This window comes from Aethalodelphis obliquidens, unplaced genomic scaffold (genome assembly GCF_003676395.1).
Source record: "Aethalodelphis obliquidens isolate GAN/ISIS:26980383/991018 unplaced genomic scaffold, ASM367639v1 scaffold9, whole genome shotgun sequence".
Lineage (NCBI taxonomy): Eukaryota > Metazoa > Chordata > Mammalia > Artiodactyla > Delphinidae > Aethalodelphis > Aethalodelphis obliquidens.
The window spans coordinates 26,077,621-26,091,152 of record NW_020837953.1 but is presented as its reverse complement, the minus strand read 5'-3'; the positions used below and the strand labels follow the sequence as shown (position 1 = coordinate 26,091,152).

The 13,532-nt window shown below is 51.2% G+C and overlaps 1 protein-coding gene across 1 annotated transcript in view; it reads right to left on the bottom strand.

Annotated features, from left to right (window-relative positions):
- CSMD2 (CUB and Sushi multiple domains 2) overlaps positions 1 to 13,532 on the bottom strand; it is a 668,027-nt gene that overhangs the window by 355,276 nt on the left and 299,219 nt on the right. The gene's annotated exons all lie outside the window — the stretch shown is intronic.

Here is a 13,532-nt window from a genome sequence, read left to right as displayed (position 1 = left end):
TCCACTATTTTATCTTCAAGGTCACTTATCCATTCTTCTGCCTCAGTTATTCTGCTATTGATCCCACCTAGAGTATTTTTCATTTCACTTATTGTGTTGTTCATCGTTGCTTGTTTCCTCTTTAGTTCTTCTAGGTCCTTGTTAAATGTTTCTTGCATTTTGTCTATTCTATTTCCAAGATTTTGGATCATGTTTACTATCATTATTCTGAATTCTTTTTCAGGTAGACTGGCTATTTCCTCTTCATTTGTTAGGTCTGGTGGGTTTTTATCTTGCTCCTTCATCTGCTATGTGTTTTTCTGTCTTCTCATTTTGCTTATCTTACTGTGTTTGGGGTCTCCTTTTTGCAGGCTGCAGGTTCGTAGTTCCCGTTGTTTTTGGTGTCTGTCCCCAGTGGCTAAGTTGGTTCAGTGGGTTGTGTAGGATTCCTGGTGGAAGGGACTAGTGCCTGTGTTCTGGTGGATGAGGCTGGATCTTGTCTTTCTGGTGGGCAGGTCCACGTCTGGTGGTGTGTTTTGGGGTGTCTGTGGCCTTATTATGATTTTAGGCAGCCTCTCTGCTAATGGGTGGGGTTGTGTTCCTGTCTTGCTAGTTGTTTGGCAAAGGGTGTCCAGCACTGTAGCTTTCTGGTCGTTGAGTGAAGCTGGGTGCTGGTGTTGAGATGGAGATCTCTGGGAGATTTTTGCCATTTGGTATTTCGTGGATCTGGGAGGTCTCTTGTGGACCAGTGTCCTGAAGTTGGCTCTCCCACCTCAGAGGCACAGCACTGACTCCTGGCTGCAGCACCAAGAGCCTTTCATCCACATGGCTCAGAATAAAAGGGAGAAAAAGAAGAAAGAAAAGAAAAGAAAAGAAAAGAAAGAAAGAAAGAAAGGAAGGAAGGAAGGAAGGAAGGAAGGAAGAAAGGAAGAGGATAAAAGAAAATAAAATAAAGTAAGGTAAAATGGCACATATATACAATGGAATATTACTCAGCCATAAAAGGAAATGAAATTGAGCTATTTGTAATGAGGTGGATAGACCTAGAGTCTGTCATACAGAGTGAAGTAAGTCTGAGAGAGAAAGACAAATACCGTATGCTAACACATATATATGGAATTTAAGAAAAAAAAAGTCATGAAGAACCTAGGGGTAAGACAGGAATAAAGACACAGACCTACTAGAGAATGGGCTTGAGGATATGGGGAGGGGGAAGGGTGAGCTGTGACAAAGCGAGAGAGTGGCATGGACATATATACACTACCAGACGTAAGGTAGATAGCTAGTGGGAAGCAGCCGCATAGCACAGGGAGATCAGCTCGGTGCTTTGTGACCGCCTGGAGGGGTGGGATAGGGAGAGTGGGGGGGAGGGAGACACAAGAGGGAAGAGATATGGGAACATATGTATATGTATAACTGATTCACTTTGTTGTAAAGCAGAAACTAACACACCATTGTAAAGCAATTATACTCCAATAAAGATGTAAAAAGAAAAAGCTTCCCCTCCCCCATCATTCCTGCTCGTCAGCGTTCTCTCTCCCCATGATGTGCGCCCTCCTCCCAGCCACCACACCAAGGCATCATCCTTAACTCCTTCCATTCCTTCGCTCCCGTGGCCAACTGTGGCCACATGGTCTTTACCGCACGACCGCATCATTCCTCACCTGCACCACAGAGACAGCCTTCTGATCTGCCCTCGGCCTCCATCCATCTTCCATACTCTGTGCGGGCATTTGCTCAAGTCATTGCCTTGCTGGAAACCCAGCAGCAAAGGACCACTGGCTCCAGGATAAAGTCTAAGCTTTTTCATGTCTTCCCTGTTCAGTGACACCCACTTTGAGCTCCAGGCCCTTTCATGTCTCCACGCCTTTGCATATGCTATTCCCTCTGCCTGGAATGCCTTTTCCTGCCGCCCGACCTGGCTACCTGGGAAAATATCACTGATTCCACGAACCTAACAAAATGCCTCCTTTCCTCCAGCTGTCCCTCTCCCTGCCCCTGTGGGAGGAGCAGTGCCCTCCACGTGTCCACTCTGCACCTTGGACATGCCCCACTGCTGTATTGAGCACAGTAAACTGTAATCATCTTTTGACCTGACGACCACCTCCCTGACTCGAAGGCGAGCTCCATACACGCGGGGACAGAATTTTCTTTGTCTCTGTGTGTCCAGCGACACAGCACAGTGCCTGGCACACAGAACCAATCAGTTCCATAGAGCCGGGCTTGGCAAACCACAGTGTGCTGTCTCTTTTGTCAGTAAAGTTTCACTGGGTCACCACCGTGCTCATTCATTTACATATTGTCTGCTTTCAGGTTACAAAGGCGGAGCTGAGTAGTTGTGACAGTAACTATAACCTGCAAAGCTGAAAATCTTTACCTTCCCCTTTACAGACGCCAAACGTAGAAGCCTTTCCCATGATGCAGTCGGTTGGTAAAACATAATTTCTAAGTGGGGAATGATAAAAGAATACACTCATAGCTTAAATACTTCATTATAATGTAAAAACACTTGGAGGGACATGTTTTTGTTTTTGGCCAGTCCATGTAACTCAGGAGCCAGGTCTTTCCTTTGACCGCAGGTTTCTTCTCTGCATTGTCTATCTTGCATAAATTCCACCGATAATGCATCGCTCACCATTTCCAATTCTGCCACAGCTCCTCCAGTCAACAGATGATTATGGAGCACCTGCGATGTGCCAAGCATTGTGCTAGGCACTGGGGATGCAGCAGTGGGCAAGAAAGACGTGGCCCCCGCCCAGAGGGAAACAGCTCAGTGGCATGCCATTCTCTCACTCACTCACACCTAATACTTAGGAAGCAATTCTTTTCAGAGCATCTCCTTCATGGAACCATGTCAAAGCATTCAATTTAGTTTCCAGACATGCAACTATACTTCCTTTCACACTCATATTTCATCAGTTTATGTGATGTTTAATAAGTCATATAATTATAATACCAAGTATGACTGGTATGGAGAGAGTTGGCAATGAACCCGTCTGATTCTCAGAAAGTGCAAGGCTCAGCTGGTGGGAGCACGGAGTGCACAGACATTGGGGGTGGGGGAAGGAGACAGCCCGCAGGCAGCCAGCGCTGAGTGCCACAGGGCCTCGGGCAGGAGGATCCATCAGGCCTGGGAGCGCCAGCTACTCCAGGGAGCTGCGTGCGGGGAGACGGTTAAAGCACTTTTATGACACATGCTTTGTGAATGAATGAACGAATGAATGAGCGAACATGCAAATGACAGTGTCTTGCTTTCAACAGTGGGGCATCTTTTCTAACGCTATCCCCTTTGAGATCAGAAGAGTGGGAAACAGCCAGTCTTAACATCATATTTGAGAATTTCAGAGGCTTTCCAGGTCTGCTGCCTGGCTCTGCACGAATCCCAGCTCCAGCGTTATGGACACACGGTCAGTCAAGGTGTGTTCTGAATGTTTCTGAAGATCAAGAACTCACCTCCCAGCCAAACTCTCCCTGTCCACTTTGACCCACCCCACCCTTCTTCTAGCGACTTCCTTTTCATCCATCCTGTGTCGTCTCACAGCCACTGGATCCCAGAAGCCAGGTGGGCTTCTCCCTGGTACCTCCTTTTCTCTTGCAAAGAGTCCTTACACTTGGTCCATCCCAGTGCTTGTCTCATCACGCATCGCGCAGGGATGTGCTTCCCCACCAAACCGCGAGCTCCCTGAAGACCGGAGCTGTTCCTTTCTTGTTTGGTTCTTCCCTCAGTACCTTGTGAGTGTCTGACACATGGGAAAGGCTCGAGAAATACTGCTCACGGAAAGAAGGAACACTGAAATAAATGAACATCCGTTCATCAATGAGGTCCTGCGGGAGGAAGCAGAGGGCATACGTGGGGAGAGCAGAGGAAAAGGCAGGTGAGCAGGGAAGCCTGGGGACAGCAGGGAGAGGCTCGGAGGCCACACGGGGCTCCATCCCGGTCTCCCGTGAAGACGTGCGGCCCCAGCCCCTTGGGCCCTCAGCCCTCACTCTGTTCCCCATGTTCTGGGCGGCTGCTGGCACCTTCTGGGGAAACTCTTCTCATGGTGACGTGGCCTCAGTGCAGCAACGGTGGAGTCTGATAATCAACGTGGGCAAATGTTCCCTCTGTCCCAGAAGCAACTCAACAAACTCAACAAATTATCATCGTTCTTCCCTGCTTGGCTAATTGAGAGCTCCAGGGAACCCACACAAACTACGTCAGGTACATGCTTGTCCTCCAGACGCACTCCTCCCTGGAGGGCGTGTGTCTGAGCCCGGGAGGGCTGGGGGACAGAGCTCCTGGCTGTGTTTGCTGTCGGGATGAGAGTGTTATCACGATGTCCTGGGGCTGTGAGTTGGGGGAAACACAGTGGGAAGGTCTGGGGAGTGGCTTGGGGCGTTGGTTCCTTCCACTCCCAGCTCAGCTTCTCAGCGGGCAGGGCTGCTGGGTGAGGGGTGTCCTGCCTCTGTGGAGAGACCGTGCCCATGATGCTAAAGGGAATGGGGTTGGGTCTGGAGATGGGCACTGGGTCTGGAGATGGGCACTGGCGCTGGGGGCCAAGCTCTGGGCAGGGGGCTGGTGGTGGTTTCCCCACAGCCTTTCAGGGGATGCCCAACTCTCTCCTCTTCTGTCTCCAGGTCTAACTATCAGGCAGTTCTTCTCTTTTCTGAGTGCTAGAAGCCTCTGAAGATCAGTCTCCCTCCCTCGACACACAGCTCTGGGAAGGGGCAGCCTCGTGACACTAGGCCACAGCTGAATGGAGTGGGGTGGCCATGTGACCCAAGCTGGGCCAATCAGCTAACGGGACCGTGCACGCACAGTGACTGACAGAAGGCCTCACAGGCCTAGCTCTCCCACAGGAGATTTGGGAAAAGGGTGTCCCAGCATCACCTCTCCCACCTCTGTTCCTGCCCCCCACCCCATCACTCTTATAAGATCCATCCTCCTCCAGGTCCCGCTCCAGTCTGACTGGGACAGAATCTAAGAGCAGTCTGGGTCCTGACCAGCTGCTGGGCCCTCAGCTGGCCGTTCCCTGCCCCCAGCCCGAGTCTCTGTTGCCATAGATTAGACCTGAGATCCAGCTTGCAGACCTGATGGTCCCCATGCCTGAAGATGTCAAAGCCCACCCCCACCAGGCTTCACCCGGGCACAGGGTGCTGGCCTCGGGAGTCTCGTGGCCAAGGTGTGCTCACGCGCCACCTGGACCCTCTTCCCTTACTGGCTCAGGTCTCTGTCTAGGTGGAGACACCACCTGCCTGGTTCATCACCTGTCTTGTTCTCCTACAGAGGCAATAGGCTTAAGAAGGTCAGGGTTAAAGGCCAGGTCTCTAAAATCAGACAGGCCTGTATTTGAATCTGGGCTTGACTGTTATCTAGTTGTGAAATGTGGGCATGTACTACAAATTCTCTGAGCCTCGGTTTCTTCATCTGTGCAATGGGATTCTGTGCTCTTGCACATAACGCATCAAGGCCTGTGCCTGACACGTTAGGTATCTCACAAATGTGAACTATTTTACTCCCTTGCTTAGGTCTGAGAAGAGAGGAGATGGGATCTTATCAGTGCCTTGAACCCTAGCCTCCAGAGAACACAGGGATTAAGGAGACCCCAGACTAGTGTGGCCTCATTTCCCTGGGGAAATAAGGATGCCTGCATCCGCTCTGGTGAGAGCATAGTGCAGGGGTGAAAGGGCAGGGCACGCTGCGGCACCAGCACAGCCAGCACACTGGGCAGCCACCTTCCTTCCCGCCCTCAGGCAGCCCCAGCCTGGCCTCCACGGGCTCGTGCTTACTCAGCCTTGCCCAGTTTCCGCCTGTCACTGTAACAAGAATCGGAGAAGGGACCTGCCCCCATTCCAGGGAGGGTGGCAATGTACGCCTTGCAGAGGCCTCTGGGGATTAAATCTGGATAATACTTCTTATCCAGAGGAAATGTTTGCAGATGGCTTATCGAGGAGCCTCCCACGCCAGCCTTTGCCTGCCACTCCACTGCCATTCTGAGTTTGAGCATCCTCAACGTTCCCCCTCCCCCTCCCCCTCCAGGAGGCAGCTAGCCGGCCCTGCCTGACGGTTCAGCAGCTCTGAAGCCCTGGCTGAGGAAGTGAACCTCCCAGGCGGCTGGAGAATGAATGGGTTAAACCATCTCAGGGATCGGGGTTGCTAAGTCAGTGAGGAAGCTATCGTACAGTCAGATGGAGCCGGATTCCCATCCTGCCTCCACACCCATGGGCTCTGTGACCTGGGGAGGCTGCTTTCCCTCTCTGAGCCTCTCTCGCCCCAGGGTGCATCTCATAGTGTGACTATGATGATTCAAGGTGCTGCAGGGATGCTCATAAACTCCTGCCGAGGCTATAAGACACAGCAGCGTCATTCCTGGTCATGTCAGAGCTCCGTGCAGCAAGGGAAACTCGTGGGCAAAGGATCTAACATTTACTGAATCCAAAGCAGTTTGGGGCAGAGATTAAGCACATGGGCCCTGGAAGGCACCTGCCTAGGTTCAAGTCTCGGCTCTACACTTCCCAGCTGTCTGACTTTGGGCAGGTAACTGCCCTGCTTTGCACCTCGGTCTCCCCACGTATTTAATATGGGTAACAACAGCACGCACCTCATAGAACTCTAGGAGGTTTACGCGGGATAGTGGGTTTACAAGCTCTGAGCACAGGGCTTGGCACATAGCAAGTGCTCAAGAAGCATTCGCTGTTGTGGAGGGCCCACCACGTGCCAGTGCTGTCTGTACGCTACCTGAACAACACACCAGAGACCCCGCCGTTAGCACGGTGGAGCCAACACAAGCAGAGGGGAGAGGAGAGAGACAGGAAGGAAGACTTGGAAATGGGGGAGGGGAGAGTTCCTGTCTTATATCACTCACCCCCAGCACATCTAAGTTAACGTCTTATATTCGTGGTTTCAAGTGGCGGAAACCCTGATTAAATCGGCGTGGAGTAGAGAAGAAATTACCTGCTGCCACAGTCACGATGCAGCTGCCCGGGGATGACTAGACCCAGGGACTCAGATGCCGCAGGCCCGTCTCTGGGTCCGTCTGTGCTGTGCTCTGTCTCTGGCTTCATCCTCGCTACTGCAGATGGTGCCGCTAGAGGCTGGGACTGTGGCCATACTTAGCAGCTCCCTGATTCACTCTCCCAGCTTCACCCCCAGAGAGAAAACGAAGATCTCTTCCCTTGGGTTCAATTAGGAAAAGCTCGCTGGGAGCCTCTGATTAGTCTAGCTGGGGTTGTGTCCACACCTGGGGCCGAGGGCATGGGCCCCACTAGAGCTCCATGACTGGTTCTGGGGACAGTTCTCCCAAAGAAGGAATGGGCTCGAAAGAAGGGAGGGGTGCCAGGCAGATAAAAGATGTCCACTGTGGTTGAAAGAGGCAGGGGTTTGGACAGAAAGATCAGGGGCCACTCTTCCTAGTCTGTGGTGTCAGGGAGGGGCTTTGTCAAGGCCCGTGAGGGGTACCCACAGCTGGCTGTGGGGGTTACCTCCTCAGAGGTGGTCTTGCTCTAGCTCTCATCCTCTCCCCCTCTGCCAAAGGTAAACCTGCCAAAGGTAAACACGTATGCCTGGTCCCCGGCACGCTGACCCCATTCTTACACCTGATCATCTGTCCCATTTCCTGTCCACCTGTTCGCTAGCCCACTGGGCTAGGTGCTGACCCCGTACTTGGCTTCGGCTAGCCTCTGCCCATGAGAGTGGACCCAGGCTCCATGTGTACCTGCCGAGGGGTTCAGTGGGCCACCCGGGTCAGTCTACATGCTGAACTCGGGGCATCTTGTGACCTGGGGATAACTTCACCAGACGCATCTGGAATCAGGATCAACCCAGATGGGAAAAGTCTCCCCAGAACCCGGTAAGTGCTGAGATTCAGACACCTTCTCTCTTTCCACCTGCTCTCCTCCTGCAGTATTTGGCCTTGTTCCCTGCCAGCTTCCCCTTCTCCTTGGCCCCAAGGGAGTTCCTAGACGCTCAGTAGAGGTTAAACACATAGACTTTGGAGTCAAACCAACCTGAGTTTGAGGCCTGGCTCTGCCACTCACTGCTGTGAAATGAGAACAGAGTTGCAAAGGCAGTACAGAAATTTCCTGTATACCCCTCCCCCAGCTTCCCCTAATATTAGCATCTAACATGACCATGGTCCATGTATCAAAACTAAGAAATCAACATTGGTACTGTACCATTAGCTCAATGGAAGACTTTATTCACATTTCCCCAGTTTTTCTGCTAATGTTCCCTAGTTTTTGTTCCAGGATCCAATCCAGCATTTCTCATCTGCCCCGGACAAATTAATCTCTCTCTCTCTAGGCTTCTGGAGGTGATCTACCTAAAGCATTAACATCATTTGTATTAAACTACCATGGTCACATCTGACTGAGTAACATTTCTTGGCATGAGGTCCATGCCAAAGAGCCTAACCCTGCTTATGACCATGTCTTCCCCACCGGTCTGGCTTCCAGGGAATTTCAGATGCCTCCTACCACCACCAATCCTGAGACGTATCCATCCCTCCAACACTGCTTATCGATAGCCATTAAAGCAGCAGCCGCAATGCTCCAGCAACTCAGCTACTGGTTGAAATGTGTGTGTGTGCGCGCGAGCACACGTGTGCACATGAGTGATCAGTGAGCGAGTGAATGAACTGAAAGTATAAAAGAGTGAATTAACTGGTAAGCCAGTGAGCGAATCCGTGACTTAATGAGTCAGCGAGAGAGTGAAGTGTGTAAAATTGACTAGGTCGTGCTCCCGACCCCCTCAAGTAATCCATTAAGCGGCGGCATACATTCCTCATCGCTGTTAACACAAGCAGGGGTTAAGAACTGCACAGGAATAGTTACAGACCACCAGTTGGATACCGTGTTCCTTTCTTATTGCTGCTTTCACAAATGACGGCAAATGTAGTGGCTTAAAACAACACAGATTAATTATCTGACAGTTCTGGAGGCCAGAAGTCCAAAATGGGTGTCACTGCACCAAGGTCAAGGTGTCTGTGGGGCTGCACTCTCTCCGGAGGCTCTAGGGGTGAATCCGTTGGCTTGCCTTTCCCGGCTTCTAGTGGTTACCTTCCTTTCTCGGCCTGTGGTCTCTTTCTGTATCTTCAAAGCCAACCATGTAGCATCTTCAAATCTCTCTCTGACTCTGACCCTCTGCATCTGTCCTCGTATCTCCATCTCTAACTCTGAAACTCCTGCCTTTCTCTGATATTGACCCATGTGATTACATCAGCCCCACTCGGACAGTCCAGGATAATCTTCCAAACCCCAAACCTTTACACATCATATCTGCGAAGTTCCTTTTGCCACGTAAGGTAACATATTCATGGGCTTTGGGGCCTAGGATGTGGACATCTTCGTGGAGCCATTCTTCTACATGCCACAGATGCTTTGCTCCGAGGGCAAGTGCAGCACTGATTCCCACCCTAAAGGAGAAAGGGCAGCAGGGGGATGGAGAGAGCATCACGGCGTGTATCACGTGCCCCTGCCACGTACTTCTTCTCCTCATGTTGTTGCTGTTATGGCCTGGGATTTAAAAAATTTCCCCAAATTTGATGCTTGCCCCCAGACTTGAGAAACACTGTGACAGATGATATGCCAGGAGCATATGCTGCTACAATTGAGGGTAAAATTTGCCCTAGGATTCCTGGAGAAGGATTAAGAGTGGGGTGCCTCAACCCTGGGCGCACATTCCCATCAGCTGGGGAGATTAAAAAAAACTTATTTTGAAATGAGCATGGAATTGCAAAGACAGTATAGAAATTTCCTGTATACCCCTCCCCTAGCTTCCCTTAATATTAGCATCTTACATAACCATGATCCATGTAGCAAAACTAAGAAACCACACCGGTACATTAACATTGGCTCGATGGAAGACTTTATCGCATCTCCCCAGGTTTCCCACTAGGGCCCCTTTTTGCTCCAGGATCCAGTCCAGCATTTCTCTTGCATGGGGGCACCATGTCTACAGAGTCTCCTCCAGTCTGTCGGCTTCTCAGGCTTTCCTTGTTTTCTCAAGACCTTGAGACTTTTGTACTGGTCAAGTATTTTGTAGACTGACCTTTAATTTGGGTTGGTCTAATATTTTCTCACGATCAGACCAGGGTTATGGATTTGGGGGAAGAATACCACGGGGTGAGATGCTCTTATTATCGCATCATCGAAGGGGGTGTGTGATATCAGCAGGGCCTATTACTGATAGCCTTTGCTTTGATCCCTTGGTTACAGTGCTACCTGCCCCCTTCCTCCACTGTAAGGATGTCGCTTGTCCAGTTGGTGTTACCGCTGCCGAGAAAGAGGCTCTCACCACCTCCGAGGTGTGTGTGTGGGGGTCCATCCCAACCCGCCTAAACAGTGTTTTCCAAATCCACCCATGGATTGTGACCCATTTGCAGGTCATAAGCTCAGACCGTGGGGTGCATTTGAAAGAAAAAACTAAAATAGAGGAGACGATAACAGCATAGAATGGAGAAGAAAAGAGGACGTCACACACATAGTAGGTATAGTTTCGTAAAACTTCTGTTTCTGAAAACTTTATGTGCTCAGAGACCTTATCTTTACAATGGGGATAAAAGTAGCATGCCCTGACTCGCACCCCACACACAGGGCTGTCACGAGGATTAGATGAGCTGATGTGGGTGAAGTGCTTAGAACAGAGGCACACGTTAGGCATTGTGTAAATTATTATTATGAAGTGCGCATGTGCATAAATGGGTCACGGTGTAAAATTCGTTTCTTCTTGTAGACTGCAATCCAAAAGTCTGCAAATACTGAACTCACATCTCTAGACTGGGGTGGGCAGGCTTACGAGCCCCAACCCAACGCCTGTGTTTGTGAAGTTTCACTGGTGCACAGCCACTCGTTCGTTTACGTGCTGTCTTTTGAGCTACGATGGCAGAGCCGAGAACTTGCAACAGAAAATGCACGGCCCACGAAGCCTGCACTGTTTACTACCTGGACCTCCAGAGCAGCATCCCTGCCTGCAGGTCATCTCATGGTACAAAGGACATTAGACACTTCTTCCTAAGCCACGTGGCCTTGTCCTGCCACCGCCCGGCAGGCACACCGGCCCCTGCAGGCCCCTCTGGGCCGTGTGACTGCCCAGCGCTCAGGCCTCCGGAAGCTCGATGCCCTTCTGCTTTGGATGGATGCCTGCACTTGCTTCATTTATGAACAGCGAAACCTCCGCTGTTCACGCTGGAAGGTTAGAAACACAGCACACTGGTCGGGGTCCCAGCAGGAAACAGATGGCCACTCCAATTAGAACAACTTGAGGAGTGTTTAACAAAGAGGCTATTTACAGAGGGATGGGCAAGGTGTTGGAAAGCCACAAGGGAGAGCTGAATCCTCAGAGGCTAGTAAAGGTGGAGCTCTTACCACCCTCAGCAGGGGGGACAAAGAGAGGGAACCTGGAAGGAGAGTCATTTCCAGAGGATGCCTTAAGAGGAGATGGGGCTTTCAGTCTGGGGCTGGGGAGCCAGTTCCAGGCAATCCCACGGGGAGGGAGCCAGAGAGTAACTGCCTTGACCTCACCTCCCTCCCTCCCTCCCTGATGTCCTGTTGGGGTCCCCATTGGTCAGACTGAAGTGGAAGCCGGAGGGCATAGAAGCCACTGATGTGGTCCATATGGGTCAGCTTCCCAGGACAGGGAGCATGCTGGGGAAGGATGGAAAGGAGCAAACCTCAGATGCCAGCGCATACAGCATCGGTTTAGAAAGTCTGGTGTATTTACTTCTCCCGCAGCTCCACTAGACAAAGGGGTGCCCTGCTTCACCCCACCAAGTCGGGAATGTGGCCCCAACACCAAAGGACTGTCATAGGTTTCACCTTAACTGTCTTCCCTTCCTAGATCTGCTAGGCTCCGGGTGGCTCTCATGGAGTTAATGTTCCTGGACCTTATCGTCCTAAGAGGGGGCAGAAGGTTGTGAACAGAGGCACAGAGAAGCTGCTGGGCGTTTTGTGAGTCTGAGCTAAAGCTGATTATCACGTCTGGATGTTACGCAAGTTCCTCCTCACAACCCAGCCTTCTAGCCCAGGAAGGAGCTGTGTCTCATTCATCTTGTTAGCCCAGCTCAAGTCCAACAGACAGACGAGCCAACCTCTGGCCACCGTGGGACAAAGAACCCTAGCGGCAAAAAGCTCCCTAGGCTGAGAAGTGTCCCCAGATTAAACTGTTCCCACTGGCCAGACCTCTCTGCCCCTACCGCTGGCCCGGACACCCTGACCTGGCATCTGGTATCTCACGGGCTCCCCAGTCCGGCCACAGAACTATACAGCATGTCGCCGCGAGGGTCTTTCCTGGCCCGTGGAACACTGATTCCACATCACTGATTTCATAGATGAAACATCATAGGCTTACAGGAAGGAAGGGACTGGCTTGGGTAGCCCAGCCGCCTCGTGGCGAGCTGGGACTAGAATTCAGGCTTGGAGACTCTAGTCAATATCCATCTTTCTTTTATGTAAGATGGAAGGTGAAATCGGTTGTGGAGCCTTGGAAATGGCCTTGGCCAAAATTCAAAATGTGGTCTAGCCTCAGGCAAGTTTCAGTGTCAGACTCAGCTCAGCTGCTGAGGCCACGCACCCGGACCCTAGGCCCCCCAGGCAGCTGTTCTGTGCAGGTGGGATGAAGCAGAGGCTCCGGTCCGGCAAATCGGTTCAAATCCAGATCCAACCTGTTAGTGGCTGTTTTACCTGAAACAGGTTAATTTTATGTTAATGAGACTCAGCGTTCCAGTCCTGTAAACCTGGCTCTGTCATCAAGCACCGAGCGGTATCAACTCCACGACCAGGTAAGCAAGGACTTCGCAATGTCCAAAGGTCCATAAACGACAGTTTTCTTTTCTTTTCTTTTCCCTCCAGCTGGAAGACTGACGGAATATTTGCAACTTTTCTCTCAAAAAGCCAGAGGCCGACTCGTTTGAGTGAAGCTGCTAGGGCTCTGTGCTCTAGCCCCAAGAAACGGGGACCCCCGGGATAAAGGCAGGGGGGCCTCCTGACAGGCCAAGGATTCTGCCTCATTTTCATGGACTCAGGCGTAATTAGTAAAATCTTAAGGTTCTCCTCCCGTCTTCCCTAACCTCCGCCCCACCCCCAATTTCCTCAGAGAAATGAGGAGTTCAGACGTATAGGCCAAGTGCTTGGGTTTTAAATTAGACGACTCTGTCCTGACAGGAACCGAGTCACAGCTGCCACACCTGATTATTTTTAGAGTTACTACTAAACTCTTTGTACAGGATGAGCTGCCACTGTTCAAGGCAAACAGAAAGACTTCACATTTCATCATGACAGCTCTGGAGCCACCCACCTCCTCGTGTTCATTATTTCCAACCTGTCTTTGGAAGGGATGAGGCGGCATCTTGACAATCGTACGGCGGGGAAGGCAGACCCTGTGGTTTGTTACTACATCCGAGGGATGGAAAGCTCCCCAACTGAGCAAAGCCCACTGCCTCCAGGAAACCAAGGAGAAACATTCCGGGGGGGCGGGTACCGCTCCAGAGCCTTCTCTGCATGAACCATTATCTTTCACGAGAAGCAAAATGTGATCGCCAAGTAGCCAACCAGTAAGAGCACCTGTAGGCAAATGCCAC